General features: G+C 41.5%; 1 long non-coding RNA gene across 2 annotated transcripts in view; it reads right to left on the bottom strand.

Annotated features, from left to right (window-relative positions):
• LOC142929617 (uncharacterized) overlaps nt 1-17,183 on the bottom strand; it is a 59,046-nt gene that overhangs the window by 21,253 nt on the left and 20,610 nt on the right. Inside the window, exon 1 of one of the 2 annotated variants that reach the window (XR_012945806.1) lies at nt 4,464-15,235. The exons of the other annotated variant lie outside the window; for it this stretch is intronic. This is a non-coding gene — a long non-coding RNA (uncharacterized LOC142929617). Of the gene's footprint in view, nt 1-4,463; nt 15,236-17,183 lie in introns of those variants that run through there. 2 annotated transcript variants of the gene reach the window in all.

The following is a 17,183-nucleotide window of genomic DNA, read 5'->3' as shown; positions in this document are numbered from 1 at the left end:
AGGCTTTTCTTTTTGAAGTCCATTTCATGTTTTACTTATTTAAATACGTCAATGATCCGTGCTAAAAATGCAATAGATATGAAGAAAAAAGTTAAATAGCAGGAAGTCACATGTTTGACAATTAAAACGTGCGCCGCAGCTCACATTTAATGAACGGTTCAAGGGAGGGTGGAAATGCGCTGCCGCCTCACAAATCAGATCGCGTTTTGGCCATGAAATTAATTTTTGTCATGAGCAAGTTTCAAACGCGTTTTGGTCTTCTTTCCGCAACGCTAAGCAAGTGTGAGCATTAATATGGTCCCCTAAAATGAAAGAACAAAAAACAAATATACAGCAGTGCTCCTCTCTCTATTTCCACTGATGTGGGAAATCACCATTCATAATCATATGTGGGGCTATCCATGAATATGTTCCATTGTCGGCAAAAAATAATGGATAAACAATCAATTATTGAATTAATTTGCCCATGAACTCCTCTTGACCATGAACAATTTGCTGGTAAGGGGAGTCTCTACCCTAGCGTATTTTATTTATTTAGATATAATTTTACACATTTGGAAAACGTCAGTGGAATATTCTTGTAGTTGTGCGTTTTGTATGTAAATTGAATGTGTAATAATGTTAACTATCCTTACCAACCCACACTGATCAGCATGACAAAGTATGGTCAAACAAGCCCCAATGCTGCACGGCATGCGTTGGTTCTCATCCAAAAGTCGACTGACAAGGGGCAGTGAATCCGAAATAAAATCGATGATAGCAGCCATACATTACAAATGTTTGAATACTCAAATTGTCTCCCTCTATTGATAAACCAGAACCAGTAGCGGAAATTATAATTCTTATGGTGAGAGCTGGCTTCTTACCCTTTCTCATTCCGATGACATACATGTTCATCATTCGTTTTTTTCTTCTTCTTCCTATTTCATTCCGATGACGTATATGTACATGTACGTCAGAAGAAAATTAAATGAAATAACTTGACTGGTGCGTATTCAGGTTGGAAGACGTACCGAGGCTCCCACAAGGCCACACAGGAGGGTGTGTGGCACAGTTTGGCGCCAGCTGTCACAGAGTCCGTGTCACTATAGTTCTCTGCCGTGAGTGCAATGTTTTGAAAACAACGGCGCTACGACTCTGTAAATAAAATGAAAGCTAACCACTTGCGCGTTCCGAGATTCGGCGGTGAACAGGACCCGCCCTGCAACTTGCAGACGTCTTGGAATGGGAATGGGTTAGGCTTTGGGGTATCTGCATAAGTGTGTAAAAATAAAATAATAAACTGAACACAGACAATCAATTCATGACACAAAGTAACTTCTTTAGTTTTGGGAGGCCACCCACGAACTAAACCCATGTCAGCCATGCTGGCTTGATGCTCCAACAGCCATTAGCCAAGCCCCACAAGCCACCTAGCAACCCATGACATATAATACATTTTCACATTTCTTAAACCATCATTGTTATTAGACCACCTTAGATTTCACAATTGCTACACACATAAATCCACCACAAGTTTTTTTGTCATTAAAAGAATATATAGTGGTGTGACTGAGACACAGTTTGTGTGTTCTCACGAGTGCCAATTGTGCATGCCAAAGTGTTCCCTTTCCAAAATCCCTCGCACCACCCATACACACGGCAAAGTGCTGTGTACTTTTGTGATTCCCCAGAGTAATTTGAAGAGTAGCAATCCAATGCCTTAGCCCCGTCAGCTTTTCTCACGCTATTTCTTTAGCCAGTTGCTTTCATGTGGTCAGTTTTGTGTGCGGAATGGCAGTGGGGAGTTTTCAGGCCCAGTAATAGGGACCCCGGAGACACGGCGGCCGCTTTAACCCTGCTCTGTGTGGATGTGATGTTGAGATACCCACATCCCAGTGCTCAAAACGAAGGCTAATATTCATTCATCTAACCTGCAATGACACTCAGACCCAGTGGAGTTGAAAAAAAACCCGACTTGAATAGGCCAGCATCGAGGGAATTAGTCTTAAGCATATGTATCAAAAAGCAAAGCATTCATCACAGACAATAGCCACACAAGGTCACATAAGCTAGCACATATATCTCAAGGTGTAGTTTTAAGCTGTGCCTAAGGGTGCCTTAAGTGGTCATTTAAAATCAACTTATTTGTTAACGTTGTATGGACACGGATCACTCTTGGAGGAATGTATGGACTGTGATTTTTTTTAATGTGTATTGTATTTAGCAAAAGAACAAAGATAACGTTTGGGCTTGACAAGCGAGTAGGGGTTAACTTGCAGCAAGGCTGGATAATAATGCCGGAGATTCAGCCATGAACTCGCAAAACAGATCCCATGAGCCCACACCTGGGACATCTGCACTCTTGTGTCGTGTTAATGCAGCCTCAACTCAGCGCATTTTATTTTATGTTCATCTTTATATTTGTGTGTGCTTAAATTTATGCTGTTTTTCGTGTTATTTTATTTGCATCGTGTGCTTAAATGGCTTCAAATGTACACTACGTCGTTTCCCTCTGCATTATATGACCCTGGGTGTCTGTTGAATGATGAAATCAAACAGTCCATCTGCTCCACCTGTCGACTTCATCACTTTACAGAGTTGTTCATTTATCTGCTTATATTTATATACTGTACATCTGACCATATGTTCCTTATTCTGTTGTTTTACTCATTCACAGGTGCTTTGAGAGGGTTACTCATGAAAACTCTGATTACATGTTTACTTGCTTTAAACGCAATATTGCATTAAATATTTCATGATGAAACTCGAATCATCCTTATATGTGTAAGAATGTTTGTGTTACATATTGGACATTGTATGCTAGAGGGTGGTATACACAGCTAACAAGTACACTTCATCAAGTAGCACCAGTGTAGCAGAGTCAAATAGACAGAATCTTCATGCTCATAAGAGCACTGGGCAATGCTCGCCCTACCCCACACCCCCCTCTCTATCTCTCCTCCCTGGCTCCTCCCCCCTCTCTTACCTATATACCCTCTTTGTCACAGCAACCCTTTTGCCCACTTCAGCAATTGTTTCTTGCTGTGGTTGTCCCACCTGATGACGTACGCTTGTGTTGCGCCTGAAACGTCGTGATTTATTTCATTTTATACCTACGTGACTTTACCGAAAGAACCAAAGAGTATGCAATGTTAATCTGTTGGCAGCCCTGAATCAATGGTAGAAATCCACACTCCTATGGTCTAGCCATCGGGCACCAATATAACCGACACATATAGCTGCCATCTTCATGCAGTTTGAGAATCGCACTGCAATAATTTAAGTAAGAATTCACTTTGACGTGACTTTCAGACAGATAATAAAATACAAACAACCCAGCAGTGGTATTTAAAGGTTGTGTTGTTCAGTGTCTGTGAATACTGCGCGAAATGTAATTGTACTTTCACCCCAACAGCAGCTAAACAGCATGATTTAAGCACATAAATCAATAGGCAGCCATATATCCCAGTGGTTAGTGCACTTACCACTGAGACAGTTTGCAAAGGGTCAGTGGCTCGATCCCCACAGCTGCCCGCTAGATTCCGTAGGGCACGAAGCTCAGTGTCTGCAGTCAGATGGACCTTAATGACCCTGTGGCGTTATCAGAACAGTTCCAGATTTGACCATAATGGTCCAAACAATGGTTAAATGTAAAATATCGGCATATTTTTGACAATTGGGACCCTACAGTGACTTACGTGTAAAATGTGTGAATATTGAAACATTGGGGGACCCTGTCTCGTGACTAGCTACAGGGAGGGAAAAAAAGTATTTGATCCCCTGCTGATTGTGTACGTTTGCCCACTGACAAAGAAATGATCAGTCTAAAATTTTAATGATAGGTTTATTTGAACAGTGAGAGACAGAATAACAACAAAATCCAGAAAAACGCATGTCAAAAATGTTATAAATTGATTTGCATTTTAATGAGGGAAATAAGTATTTGACCCCTCGCACAAAAAGTAGTTAAGCGTGATAATATAATCGGAGGTGCGAGATGCGTTGGCGTTAATTTCGAAGGAGCATAATAAACTAAACTATTTTTATTTGACCAGGTAAGGCCCACTGAGCTATGTAGCTCTTTTTCAGAAGCGGCCTGACCACAAATAATAGCTCAATGAAGTTGATTCTAAATGTGGAGAGAAAAACCGGAGGACCCGGAGGAAAATCCGCACGACCACAGGAAGAATATACATACTCCAATTATACAGGCGTCAGGATCGAACCCACGACCTCCTGTATACCAGGTGAGGCAGTTAACATCTCGCAACCATGGCACCCACATAATAGCCCGTTGGCTAAATACTGTAAATGTGTTGAATATACGACAGTCAATATGCGCGGACAGGTTGAACTTAGTTAAATCCTCATCATCAGCAGCCATGATCAATCCACTGTTGGATGAAGGCCTTCTCATGATGTCACCATCCTTGATGGTCTTGCAATACCACAATGGAGCCCTCTCCTACACGCGAGCTCACCTCATTGCTCCGCCTCTCTGTTGGTCATCCTCTCCAGCATGCTCTCTGCCAATGCATCGCCCGCCAGTCTCGGCCGTTGCCCATCAGCCCTTCCAGCGGTGGGTTCAATAATTTTGTTTTGCTTTTGTTTTGTGGAACAAAAAATCATACATTTATGTGAAAATTTAGTTTTTGTTGTGGTATTAATACTTGCAACATATTAATATTGAAATGTTTATACAAAGGAGACAATTTAAAAGACAAGAACACATACCGTACTATATTTTCACGTGAGCACAAATCTAAAAAACTGTTCATTTTAAACTTGTCTGTGCCCACAAATGGATTATATGTGGAAATTATAACTTCATTTAAAGTACCATATGGGTCTGTTGGAATTCAATGAGCTTTTCCATGAAGTGATTTAATCGTAGGAATAATTAAGTAATCAGAGAAACATTTTTTTGCAGTGACATTAAAGGCAAGAATCTGTGAGCTGATTGCCAAAGAATATGAATTAGCATCGGACATTCTTGCTAAAATTGTGACCACCGAGAACAATTATCATTTCAGTTAAATCAGAAATATCCAACTTCAGCCCATCTATGTTTCTGGGAAGTAAAGCATAATAAGTAATGTCTTCATGCAATCAGATTACAAAGAGAAGCCCAGCAATCCCATATTATTACCAATTTTCCATCTTATAACCAGATTACTGTTACTTATAATTTAGTGGCCAATCACCCCTTGGGAGCAAGCAGGGTTTAGGAAAGATTTGTCTACCATTAACCACAAATTTTTTGTCAGATTCTGGAAAAGCTTATGCATATCAAAGACCATCCTGCTCAGCCTGTACAGATTATAACATATGCCTCAGTAGAAATTGGTGCAATCACCCAAGCTCTCACAAAGGCCTAAATAAAAACAAATATTTATAAATAACAAGAACCATCCAAATCTTGACTTAAAGCTTTCGTGACTGCAGGAATTCATATTCTTTGGGTCTTTCGGTAAAGTCACGTAGATAGGTTCAAAGAAAATAACAAAACACCACGACGTTTCGATCGCAACAGAAGCGGTCGTCATCAGGAAAAAGGGGGTTAGCCTCTAAAGGCAAACTGTTTACAAAGGTTTAAAATAGGCGTAGCCAAAATGTCAGCAGCATGGGTGGGGCAGCTAATGTTAATGTGAGTGATGGGTGACGGCCAGCGTTGGTGGTGGGTTGCCACTCCCTGTACCATCATTCCCATGTTAAACCTTTACCTGGCACCCCTTTCATTGGTAGATTGACCATGGTTGATGATGATGATGAATAAAATGTGTTTATCTAAACAGTACTGCTGTTTGCTCAATCAATGGTGAAGATAAATTAGATAAATTTGAAAATTGATCCATTTATTCCTTCAGGCTGGGAGTGAAACTAGTAGTGTCTGGGAATTAATATATTTAAGAAAAAGCAGCTGGGTGAAGACAGCCCATGGCTAGAAATTAACTTTTTCACTGAAGGCGTTATTTTATTATTTTTGCCTCAGAACTTTTTAGAAGTGAACATCATGACATCAGTGTTTTCTTTCACTCTCCTGAAGGCACACTGCATTATGTGAGGCAATTTGTCTTTTTGCGCTTTCATAACCGGTGTCACAGAAAATGAACGAAAATTCGCAAAATCTTTTAATTGAATTCAGGACACAGTTGAATGGATTAAACTTAGATTGCATTTGTGCATTTTCAATTAACTATTGTGTGGCAGGCACAATATTTAGTGAATTTGTGACACTTTCACTTAACGTCATTTCAGATTAACGTCAAATATCGTTTGTATTTGACCGTGTAAATTTCAGTTAATGGAAATAAATAATTAAAATCGCTCCCTTTATTAAATTACAACGGTTGAAAAGCAGTAAAATGAGGTGTGCTTAAAGCTAACATAGTAAGCATGTCAACTTTCAAGTTCTAGGAATGTGTGTCATTAATTAAAGTAAAGGCGTGCGTTCCAATGGTTTGGATATTTAGATGTTCTCCCATTGAGGCCTGTTAGCTTGGTGGTCAGCACGCTCGCCACGAAAACACTATACATGGGATCAGTGGCTGAATCTTCTGCAGAAACCAAGCTAGGCTGTATGCCACATAAAAAAAAACAAAAGCAGTGTTATTTAGAGTTTGTAACACACACCGTTTTTTTCCCTCTCAGAGAGAGAAACATGGTCAGAGAGAGAGTGCGAGATTTCTTCAGGGGCACGGAAAACCACAAACAAGCAGGAAGGCAGCTAGAAACTGGCGCCAACAATTGTGCGAGCTCTGTGGTCATACAATGGGATGTTTGACAAATTCCATTAATTATTATATTTAATAGATATATTTGGTCTTAACACCTGTTGTATTGCCAGAAAGGGTAAAACCGATTATTATTTTTCATACTTTGATCCTGGCAAAAAGGTATCCCATGATGTAGCTGCTCACCCAGAGCTATACATGCTCTGATACGTGCATTCTTTATAATGTTTGTATTTTGGCGTTCTCTGGTCTGGCACTGGTGAGACTAGGCCATAGAGAAGGCTGTCTCTGGTGTAGGCCAATCAGTTTCAAAGACAATGCAAATATTATCAGACCATGTTTTTGCATGTTCACCACATAAAAGAGGTGTTTTGGGTTAGATCGCGTAAATATATGTTGTTAAACCCGCAACCGCCCGACACAGCCAATTAGTAATGTTTATCACTTACACAAAACACGCCAATTAGTTCATAGTACAGCACACTGGTGCGCACACAAGTGTGCCGTCACCTGATGAGACTGGTTGTAATGACAGCGAAACGTCGTAATCAAATTGTAAATGGTGTGAGTTTACTCTCCAACACACTGGTGTGCTGGCTGAACTTGTAACAAAATGGCATGGTTTGTTTACATGCCAAACCTTACTCATTGGCTGTGTCGTGTGGTGGCGGGTTTAATGACAACCCAAAAAACCTCTATGGTTAATCAGACATTTACACTATTTGGCTCAACTCTATTACTTGCTAGACTCAACGTTATAGAGCTTACTTTTCTGGTAATTGCAGTGCATGCTAAGTTCCAGTTGGTCACAGTCAGCCAAAAATGAAGCAGAGATTAGTTTATTTCATGATGAGCTAATTTCTCGTGTGCTGGCAACATGCCCCATTGAATGATAACTCTCTCCCTACCTACCAAGGCTGCACACATTTAAGGAACCGTTATTAAATTGTTAAATGCTCGGATACAGCAGACGCACATTTCATCCGAAATCCGTTTCCACTCGCGCCGCTAACGCGGTGACAAACGACCACTTTCCACGCGTTGCTTTCGTCACAGCATAAAAACCCATAAAATTACTCTGAGATCTCAAGGCGTATTTTTTTCCCTCCCCCGTGCACCCCAACAACAACAACAAAAAAATAAGGCTTCAAATCAGCATTATTCGCCAAGGCCTCTGTCACCCAGTGAATCTTGAAAATGTCCAGCAGGGCAAAATGAAACTCACACAGTCAGTGACAAATGAGTCAATAACAAACCGCCGCGGAAGGAGGGTGGCAATGTGGCTTCGTGCAACACGGGGTTAGGAGGCCGCGGATGTGTGGCTGACACACTTTAATATTGATGGAAACAGATAGGGCAACAAAAAGCTCGGCTCCTAGATAGGTTTGATCGATTTCACTCCTTGATTTTTTGTTACTTAGTTGCTTGGGATTCATGGGGAGGTTTTTTTTTTGGGAGGTTTCCAGGGTGATGATGGGGAGGTTGGAATGATAACGCCGTGGGGCATTATTAAAAAATGAAATTTTTATGAAACATTTTAAAATTATTTCATTCATCTTCGTGACAGTGGAGGAGGCTAATTGAAGAATTGTTTAAGGGAGCAGACTAAGCTGTTCCTGTTTGGCAATGATGATCGCTCATGCAAAAACAGAAGTTGCGTTGCTCAAAATGCACTGATTTCTTGTGACAAATTCAGTTTGAAAATTTTTTATATTGCATTTTAAAAATTGCATCAAGATTTTAATCTTAAACACGTATTAGCTATTTTTCATTATGAGGTGCATTAAATGTTAAATAAAATTTAAAAGTCAAAAGGCAAAGTTTTTTATTTTCCCATGGTCACACAAGGAATATAGGGCAGCATTGATTTGTTGACAGCCTTGAGCAGGTGATGGAAATTCCACATTCCTTTGGCCAGTGCCATTCTCTCCCCAGGATGACCACTGCTGACTGCCCACAAATTATTCCACATGTTATCAATCCCATAGAGATGGGGGGGGGGGGGGGTGAGATTTCAGCTTACAACATTCTCTCATCTTAGTGTATGAATTAATCAATTCAGCCCGTTGTTAATCCATTGCTGGATGAAGAACTCTCTATGCCATGTTGGTCATGGGGATCTGTGCGACCAAGTCAGTGCGACTTGGTGATGTAAGGCAAAGAACAATTGAAATATAACTCACAAGTGATGCCAGCAATGGCTTGGAATCTAGCTCAGGTCGCTCACTCTAAGTGTATGAGATGAGTCTCACAAAGTGAGTGTGTAGGGTCTGAAAGAGAAGAGACATCGAGTGTTCTGTTGCATCGTATTCTGTGGCAATTCCTTGACAAATGCTCTGCTGATTGAGGGAGTCTTAGAAGGTCATTTCATCACCAAGTGACATCTCTGATAACACAAAAAGTCAGTGTCCCACTTCTCAAACGTGCAATGTGACAAGTGCTTATCTTTTAGTAACTATGAGCCAGTGGTGGAAATCCACCATTCCTATGATAGGGGCCAATCCATCCATAGAAAGGCCAGTTGTTTTCCACAAAGTAGTACATATCTTATCAATCCCAGAGGGATTATGGGCTGAAGTGAACACAGCCTGAGACGTGAACTCATGCCCCTTCGAAGTCGGAGTCAAGCACCTTAACCACAGTGCCCTCTGGTCTAATTAATTGGGCCACATTTTCTGATACATTCGCCAGAATATGTATCTTCAAAAAAGAAAACGGTTTTTTTTGCATGGAATATTATCGACCAGTAGTTATATGCTCGTATACAACCAAACGTTCATCACAAGACATGTATAGACAGTATGTCAATTCTTTGATGTGCTGACCTCATGAAACCACTCTCTGCAAAATTTGTTTCACTGATTGATCTAAACATGCATTCCGTCTGGTAATGCAAAGCAACCAGTGATCTATACTGGACACGTTCTCTTTGAAACAGACGGCTTCATTATCGACCCCAGAAATCAACATATTTATTTATTTTATGCGACTGTGTGCCATTTACGAGAAAATTTGACATTCACAAGACTAAAAAGCGTAAATGTACAGGAAAGTGTAACTCACCCATTTACCATATTCACATGTGTACAGTGTAATTGTAATTTTATATAGAATGTTCACATATCCAACCTCATGACATACCCACCAAAGCCTCAATCCCCAGTCACACACGCGACGGTGTATTGTATATGTATTTAAAAGCATATTCGGTAGTCAAGGAGATGGCTCTTCGATGAGCTTCCCGGTTTGAGCGGCGTGTTGTTCGACAGGGAATTAAGCTCGTGAAGATGGTTGCCCATCACGCGGAGTGAAACATCGGACGTCGTGCCAAACACGTGGCACAATCTAGAAAAACACATCGGAGAGCCGCACAAAAGAACCGCAAAAGCCCGCCGTAGTGCAAGGTCGCACCATTGAAAATGAACAAATACGGGGATGTGTTATCTTCCTTCAAAACCCATGAGTAATAAGCATTCATTAACAATATTGTAAAAAAAAAGTAACCCTGTCATTACTGCATATATAATATATGCAATCATACTAATTAATAAAATATGCATCCAATTACCAAGACTAAAGGAGCTGTTAAACAAACGTGCAAATTATTCGAAGTGATTTACAAGTGCTGGTTCTACTCTGTCAGTCAAGGAAATTATATCGCGCCGAAAAATTGACTTTTGGTGGAGGTGACGTTAAAGGATATTCCAGTCAAGGCCATAATCAAGTAAGCTAATAAAATGCCAAATGCATAGAAGGCACACCAAATCAGAAAACACATCACAATTAAAAGTTATTTCCTGCGAAAATGAGCAGGAAGGCAGTGCTTATATCCTGTTCGCACTTATTTTCTTGACTCCTAAGGGATGATGGGTCGAGAATCAACGCCCAGCCAGGATTTGAATTTGCTACCTTCTGATTGCGAGCCGTTCGCTCTACCGCCGAGCCACCTCGTCAGATAAGGTAAAAGAAACACCTATTGAGATAATATAAATCGGGTGAAGAAAAAAAACCATCACTAATGGAAAAAACGGTGCTTATGATACGTCCACACTGTTCAACCTCCATCCTCTCCAGAGTCATTTGCACTGCCTTAAAATTGCTTTCTGTTTTAAGAGCTTATTGATTGAGCAGGCCGGCAGTGTAATGGTTTTTATTCGGCTGCTGTCGTGTTATCACAATAAATGATTTTTAACAGGATGCTGGCTTTGATGGTTCACGTAAGAATGCGTCCATCATTTGCGTGCTTGACGGTGCAAGCAATAATGTACCTGTCACCTGGGAATTACACATTTACATGTGCAAACAATACATTGCAAAGAGCCGTCCGCCGAATGACACCTGTGTTTGAGCACTGGCCTAATGCAGCATGAAGTACTTGAAATAAATTTGTAAATGCCCCCTATTTAAAAAGAAAAATATCCCGGAAATTATTTAATTATATCTGTCATTTGCTGTATCAATTTAACAGGCAACGGAAAGTGCCTCCTTTTGGTCAAACGGGTTTTTGGGCATCCCTCAGCCAGCGATGGAAATTCCATATTCCTATGGCAAGGAGCAGTCTCTAATAGGCTGATAACTGTTGACATCAGGGGTTACAATAGTATTGACCCTTGAGGGGTGATGGGCTATGATTGCAAATTAAACTCATAACCTTATGATTGGTAGGGAAGCTATCTGCCACCGTGTCTCCCTACTGGATGACACATGCTTTACTTACCTAATAAAACATCAGCTAAGTTGCAACACCTTCAGCAAACTTTCAAAGTCATTAATTGAATGATGCAAAATTGACACGTTGCATCTGTTTTACAGTAAAGCTGCTGGATTGTGTAATTAATGACACGGACAGGCACTAAAATCTGCAATTAAATTGCTTATCAATACAACAGGGGACCCCTGACCAGTCTTTAAATGTTGATCTTTGATTGCGATCGAGTCCTCTGCCAAAGTGCCAGTAGCCACATGTTAAGCATCCGTAACGAGTGATGATTATAGTCTGGAAATTGCAAAAGTGTCTTCGTACTTCTTGGACAAGTAGCACAATACACACACTGAGAATTTGGTTCAGCGAGTCGCGAACACGAGCCCAGAGGCACGGGACGAAAGCCCCGAGTGTCGCTCGAGTGCTCCTCCAGCTGACTCCTCGTTGGAGGAGCGGAGAGAACGAAGCGACGTTCTGATAGCGCGTTTCATACGCCCCCGCCCCCCACTCCCCCGGCGTCAGCATCGGTTTTGACGATGACACTCAAATGCGGCGCTTGCCTGGTGCTGCCCAATTGGAGACACAGCGATGGGCTGAAAACTGTTGCTTCAGCATATTTTGTGCGCAATTGTTTGGTTTATTCTGACGATTTGAATGGTCATAAAGTCTTCCTTGCCATCAGACTGGCAAATGCAGTAAAAGATTATGTTCTCCATGGATGTAAATTACTACTATAATAAGCCAAGAATGCCTGTTTGTGTGTAACGCGTGTTACGTCACTCCACATGCCGCACCCCACCCTCATTAAAATTCATGAGCGGGTGAATTTTTACACTCACGCAGGTCGAGCGGAAAAAGCTTTTTTTTTCGCAAATTCGCTTTAAGTTTGACGTTTCTTTATTGAAAGTTAATCGAATAAATAAGTCTACGCAGCAACAAAGTGCATTTGGTGTCTTTATTTATGTCTTCAGCACTTGAGACAAAAGGTAAGTCTAATTTATGCTTCTACATTCTGTTAAAATAGACCTTTCTTGGTGATTTTCCAGATATTGTATCGAATTTCTATTTATTTCAACCCCAGCGACCGAAAGCAGAAGAGAATAAAGTATCAGAGCAGTGAATTTGAACAAATTGAAGGTCAGCTAAACACAGTGCTACAGTGAACTGCAGTGAAGTGTTTTAAAACTTCGTTTTGTGCCAGATTCACTGCCATTAATACAGTGCTACAGCAAAATGCAGTAAAGTGTTTGATGACACACTTTCGTGCAAGATTCACTGCCATCAAATTCACACAAGATACAATTATACTATGCTCAATTTTTTCGTAAATATTACAGCTTCCGTCCTAGGACTGGCAAACAAGCTAGTTATACAAATAAATAGGTTAAGTTGGTTTTGCTGAAAAGGCAAGTATCTCTCCTCTCTGAGAAACATAAATTGGAAGCGGTACAAACTGACAAAGTAAGTCATTAGTAAGCGCATGTCAGAACCATTTTCATACAAATGCCAATTTAGGTGTCAAAATATTTTGCCAAAAAGGGACTTTGCTGGAGAGAAGAAATGGCTCAGAAGGATTTAAAAGCATTTATTAAAGTCAAGTTAGTCATTATGCAAGCAATGGGGTGGTGCGCATCTGTGTTGGCTGACAGATATAAACACTTTCCAGGGGGTGGTGCAGGGGGTAGGTCCTGAAAATTCCACTAGGGCCCTACATTAAGAATAAAAACATTAAAAGTATTTCCGTGGTGAAAATCATTTAAATACTATGTTCTGAGGTCTCAACGGCAAGGATGGGGGGCAGTTGCCCCCCTTCCCTCCTCCCCTAGATCTGCCACTTCCTGAGCAAGCACTAGAAATTGCACATTTGTACTGCAGGGGGCCAGTTTCTGAATTAAGGCGACCATATTGCTGACCTCCGACAAAGCAGCTTTTGCTTTAGTAACCCTGGAGGGATGATCGGCTTGGGTCAACTGCCAATTGGGATTTGAACTCATAACCCGGCGATCAGTATCGTACTCACCTGTAATTTATACAGGCAATTTGACATCATTTTGTTATAGCAACAAAAAATGTAATATTATCTTAAATTTATACAGGGCCTTTATCCAAGGCGCTTTGAATTAGTTATGAGTGGTACAATGAGAGTAGCTAACGGTGATATGGTGAATAGGGATAGATATGGGGAGGGAGTTTAGTGGGTACGGAAATTACTGGGATACCTAGGGATGGAGGAATGGGCGAGGGAGAAGAAGTGGCTCTTAATGGAGGAGCGGAAACTCGACAGGGAGGGTGCTTGCTGAATGTGAAGGGGAAGTGTGTTGCAGTGCAAGGGTTGAGGCAAGTATGGAAAAGAAGCGGAAACAGGATTGTGCACATATACAGTGAGGGAAAAAAGTATTTGATCCCCTGCTGATTTTGTACGTTTGCCCACTGACAAATAAATGATGAGTCTATAATTTTAATTGTAGGTTTATTTGAACAGTGAGAGACAGAATAACAACAAAATCCAGAAAAAAGCATGTCAAAATGTTATAAATTGATTTGCATTTTAATGAGGGAAATAAGTATTTGACCCCTCTGCAAAACATGACTTAGTACTTGGTGGTAAAACCCTTGTTGGCAATCACAGAGGTCAGACGTTTCTTGTAGTTGGCTACCAGGTTTGCACACATCTCAGGAGGGATTTTGTCCCACTCCTCTTTGCAGATCTTCTCCAAATCATTAAGGTTTCGAGGCTGACGTTTGGCAACTCGAACCTTCAGCTCCCTCCACAGATTTTCTATGGGATTAAGGTCTGGAGACTGGCTAGGCCACTCCAAAACCTTAATGTGCTTCTTCTTGAGCCACTCCTTTGTTGCCTTGGCCGTGTGTGTTGGGTCATTGTCATGCTGGAATACCCATCCACGACCCATTTTCAATGCCCTGGCTGAGGGAAGGAGGTTCTCACCCAAGATTTGACGGTACATGGCCCTGTCCATCGTCCCTTTGATGCGGTGAAGTTGTCCTGTCCCCTTAGCAGAAAAACACCCCCAAAGCATAATGTTTCCACCTCCATGTTTGACGGTGGGGATGGTGTTCTTGGGGTCATAGGCAGCATTCCTCCTCCAAACACGGCGAGTTGAGTTGATGCCAAAGAGCTCCATTTTGGTCTCATCTGACCACAACACTTTCACCCAGTTGTCCTCTGAATCATTCAGATGTTCATTGGCAAACTTCAGATGGGCATGTATATGTGCTTTATTGAGCAGGGGGACCTTGCGGGCGCTGCAGGATTTAAGTCCTTCACGGCGTAGTGTGTTACCAATTGTTTTCTTGGTGACTATGGTTAAAGCTAGTTTGAGATCATTGACAAGATCCTCTCGTGTAGTTCTGGGCTGATTCCTCACCGTTCTCATGATCATTGCAACTTCACGAGGTGAGATCTTGCATGGAGCCCCAGGCCGAGGGAGATTGACAGTTCTTTTGTGTTGTCACCTTCTCACCAAGCTGCTTGGCAATGGTCTTGTAGCCCATTCCAGCCTTGTGTAGGTCTACAATCTTGTCCCTGACATCCTTGGAGAGCTCTTTGGTCTTGGCCATCGTGGAGAGTTTGGAATCTGATTGATTGCTTCTGTGGACAGGTGTCTTTTATACAGGTAACAAGCTGAGATTAGGAGCACTCCCTTTAAGAGTGTGCTCCTAATCTCAGCTCGTTACCTGTATAAAAGACACCTGGGAGCCAGAAATCTTTCTGATTGAGAGGGGGTCAAATACTTATTTCCCTCATTAAAATGCAAATCAATTTATAACATTTTTGACATGCGTTTTTCTGGATTTTTTTGTTATTTTGTCTCTCACTGTTCAATTAAACCTACCATTAAAATTATAGACTGATCATTTCTTTGTCAGTGGGCAAACGTACAAAATCAGCAGGGGATCAAATACTTTTTTCCCCTCACTGTACACATGCATATTAACGGGAGAGGTCAGGCAAGTGATACAAAAGCATTTAATCCTGAAAAATATGAAAATAAACGTTGGGAAAACACCTCCAGTAAAAGTTATATCAGTGATGTTACCACCGATATACAATATTGTTTGGGACAAAAGCACTTAAGCTGTAAATAAGGCACATTTTACTGCTCTCCGTAACGTTTAGCCAGACGTAGAGTACAGTAGCTTTGCATTCGACAAAAATACACGGGGGGGGGGGGGGGTTGCATTTCAGATAGGAAGGGCAGAGATTGACACCAAATACTGAACTTGCGCCATGAACTCGCGTATTACGTGACAGGGATAAAAGCAGAATGTAATAGAGTAAAACAATTACGCTTACCGTTTAACAGGACAATCAGATATACGAGGGGTGTGTGGCACTATAAAGTGAGATGAGGCGGGGGGGATATAGGCCAGACGGGGAGATACAAGAAACTATTAGATGAAAGAAATCCAAACTGAATATTAAAATGCGGATCCACAGACGTACACCTCCCAAGACAGGAAGCAGAAGTGGGGTCCTTTCAACATCTCAGCACCCATTCTCCTCTTCCCCCCCAACCCTCTGTTCTGTGTAAATGCAGGCCCTCCGTTCAATTCCTCTGGGTACCTAAAAGAACCAGGCCCAAGGGCAGCTGTCATCATTGCTCCCCTCCACTGCGAACATTTCAGCAGCCCCTCTCGCCCATGGGGGCTGAGGGTGACTGCATCTTAGAAGTAGGAGACGGTATAATAGAATTGCAGCGATGCTTATCACAAACCCTAAGTTTGTGTCAGCAGATCTCATGTAGACCAGCTAATAAAAATGCACATTGAATTTTTTAGTGTTTAATATACACCTACACTGCATAAGGAGATCATGCATATTTATCACATATCTATTTTGTTTCTTTCTGCAACCTATACATAAACTTTGTTGGGATTCACATTATATTACTTGTGTAAGTCGAATTTCATGCAATTTCAATACACGCATTGGTAAGTTCACACTACTATGTGCACTTAATATATTGAATACACATGGCATAGAACCGAGATTTAGGATAGCGAGTCGAAACAAACCCTTTGGCCTTGAGAGTGTACGGTAGCTGTATTTGAATACTACTGTAGTGGTGCAAATTGAGACACACTCTGTGGTTGGAGGCAACCCGTTTAACACTTTCCTTGTGTAGGGAATTCTTAACGGAACTGGTTCTATAGTTGGTGTAGACGTACCTATCACTAAGTGGGTAGCGAGTTACTCAACGAACGGGTCAGTCAGCACAACCACCAACTGACCGACGATACCGAGGCTATTCAAGATCCAAGACGAGACAACGTGACGCAGGCTCACTGAATATATCCATCAAATCGACCCCCGACGATCTCGGGGCCTCCCCTTTATCCACTTGAGCGTGGTCTCGACCCGCCCCCTGGCCACGCCCCCATTCTGGCATCTTCCAAAAGGTTCGCTCCCTGGACTGCACGAATCACGCCCCCCTAGGGACCGTTCGTGTGCCGTACCCATGTGGGTGGGCAACAGCGCTCTAACACCCTAGTGGGCGATATACCGTCACTACACTACTAAGACATTTACAAGACAGGGTAAGCAACTTTGAAGTCTGTAATAGAATAATACATTTCGATTTAAAGCTTTCGTGAGTGCAGGGATTCATCTTCTTGGTTCTTTCGGTAAAGTCACTTAGAATGGAAATAAAAGAATAAAAATAAAACATAATAAAATACAATTCTCACGACGTTTTGGCCACAACACAAGTAGCCTTCTTCAGGTGAAGAAACAGGACTGTCCA

Source organism: Petromyzon marinus, chromosome 32 (genome assembly GCF_048934315.1).
Source record: "Petromyzon marinus isolate PM22_M1 ecotype Great Lakes invasive population chromosome 32, UKy_Petmar_22M1.pri1.0, whole genome shotgun sequence".
Taxonomy (NCBI): domain Eukaryota; kingdom Metazoa; phylum Chordata; class Hyperoartia; order Petromyzontiformes; family Petromyzontidae; genus Petromyzon; species Petromyzon marinus.
Note: the sequence above shows the minus strand (reverse complement) of the source record. Positions and strands in the feature narration are given on the sequence as shown.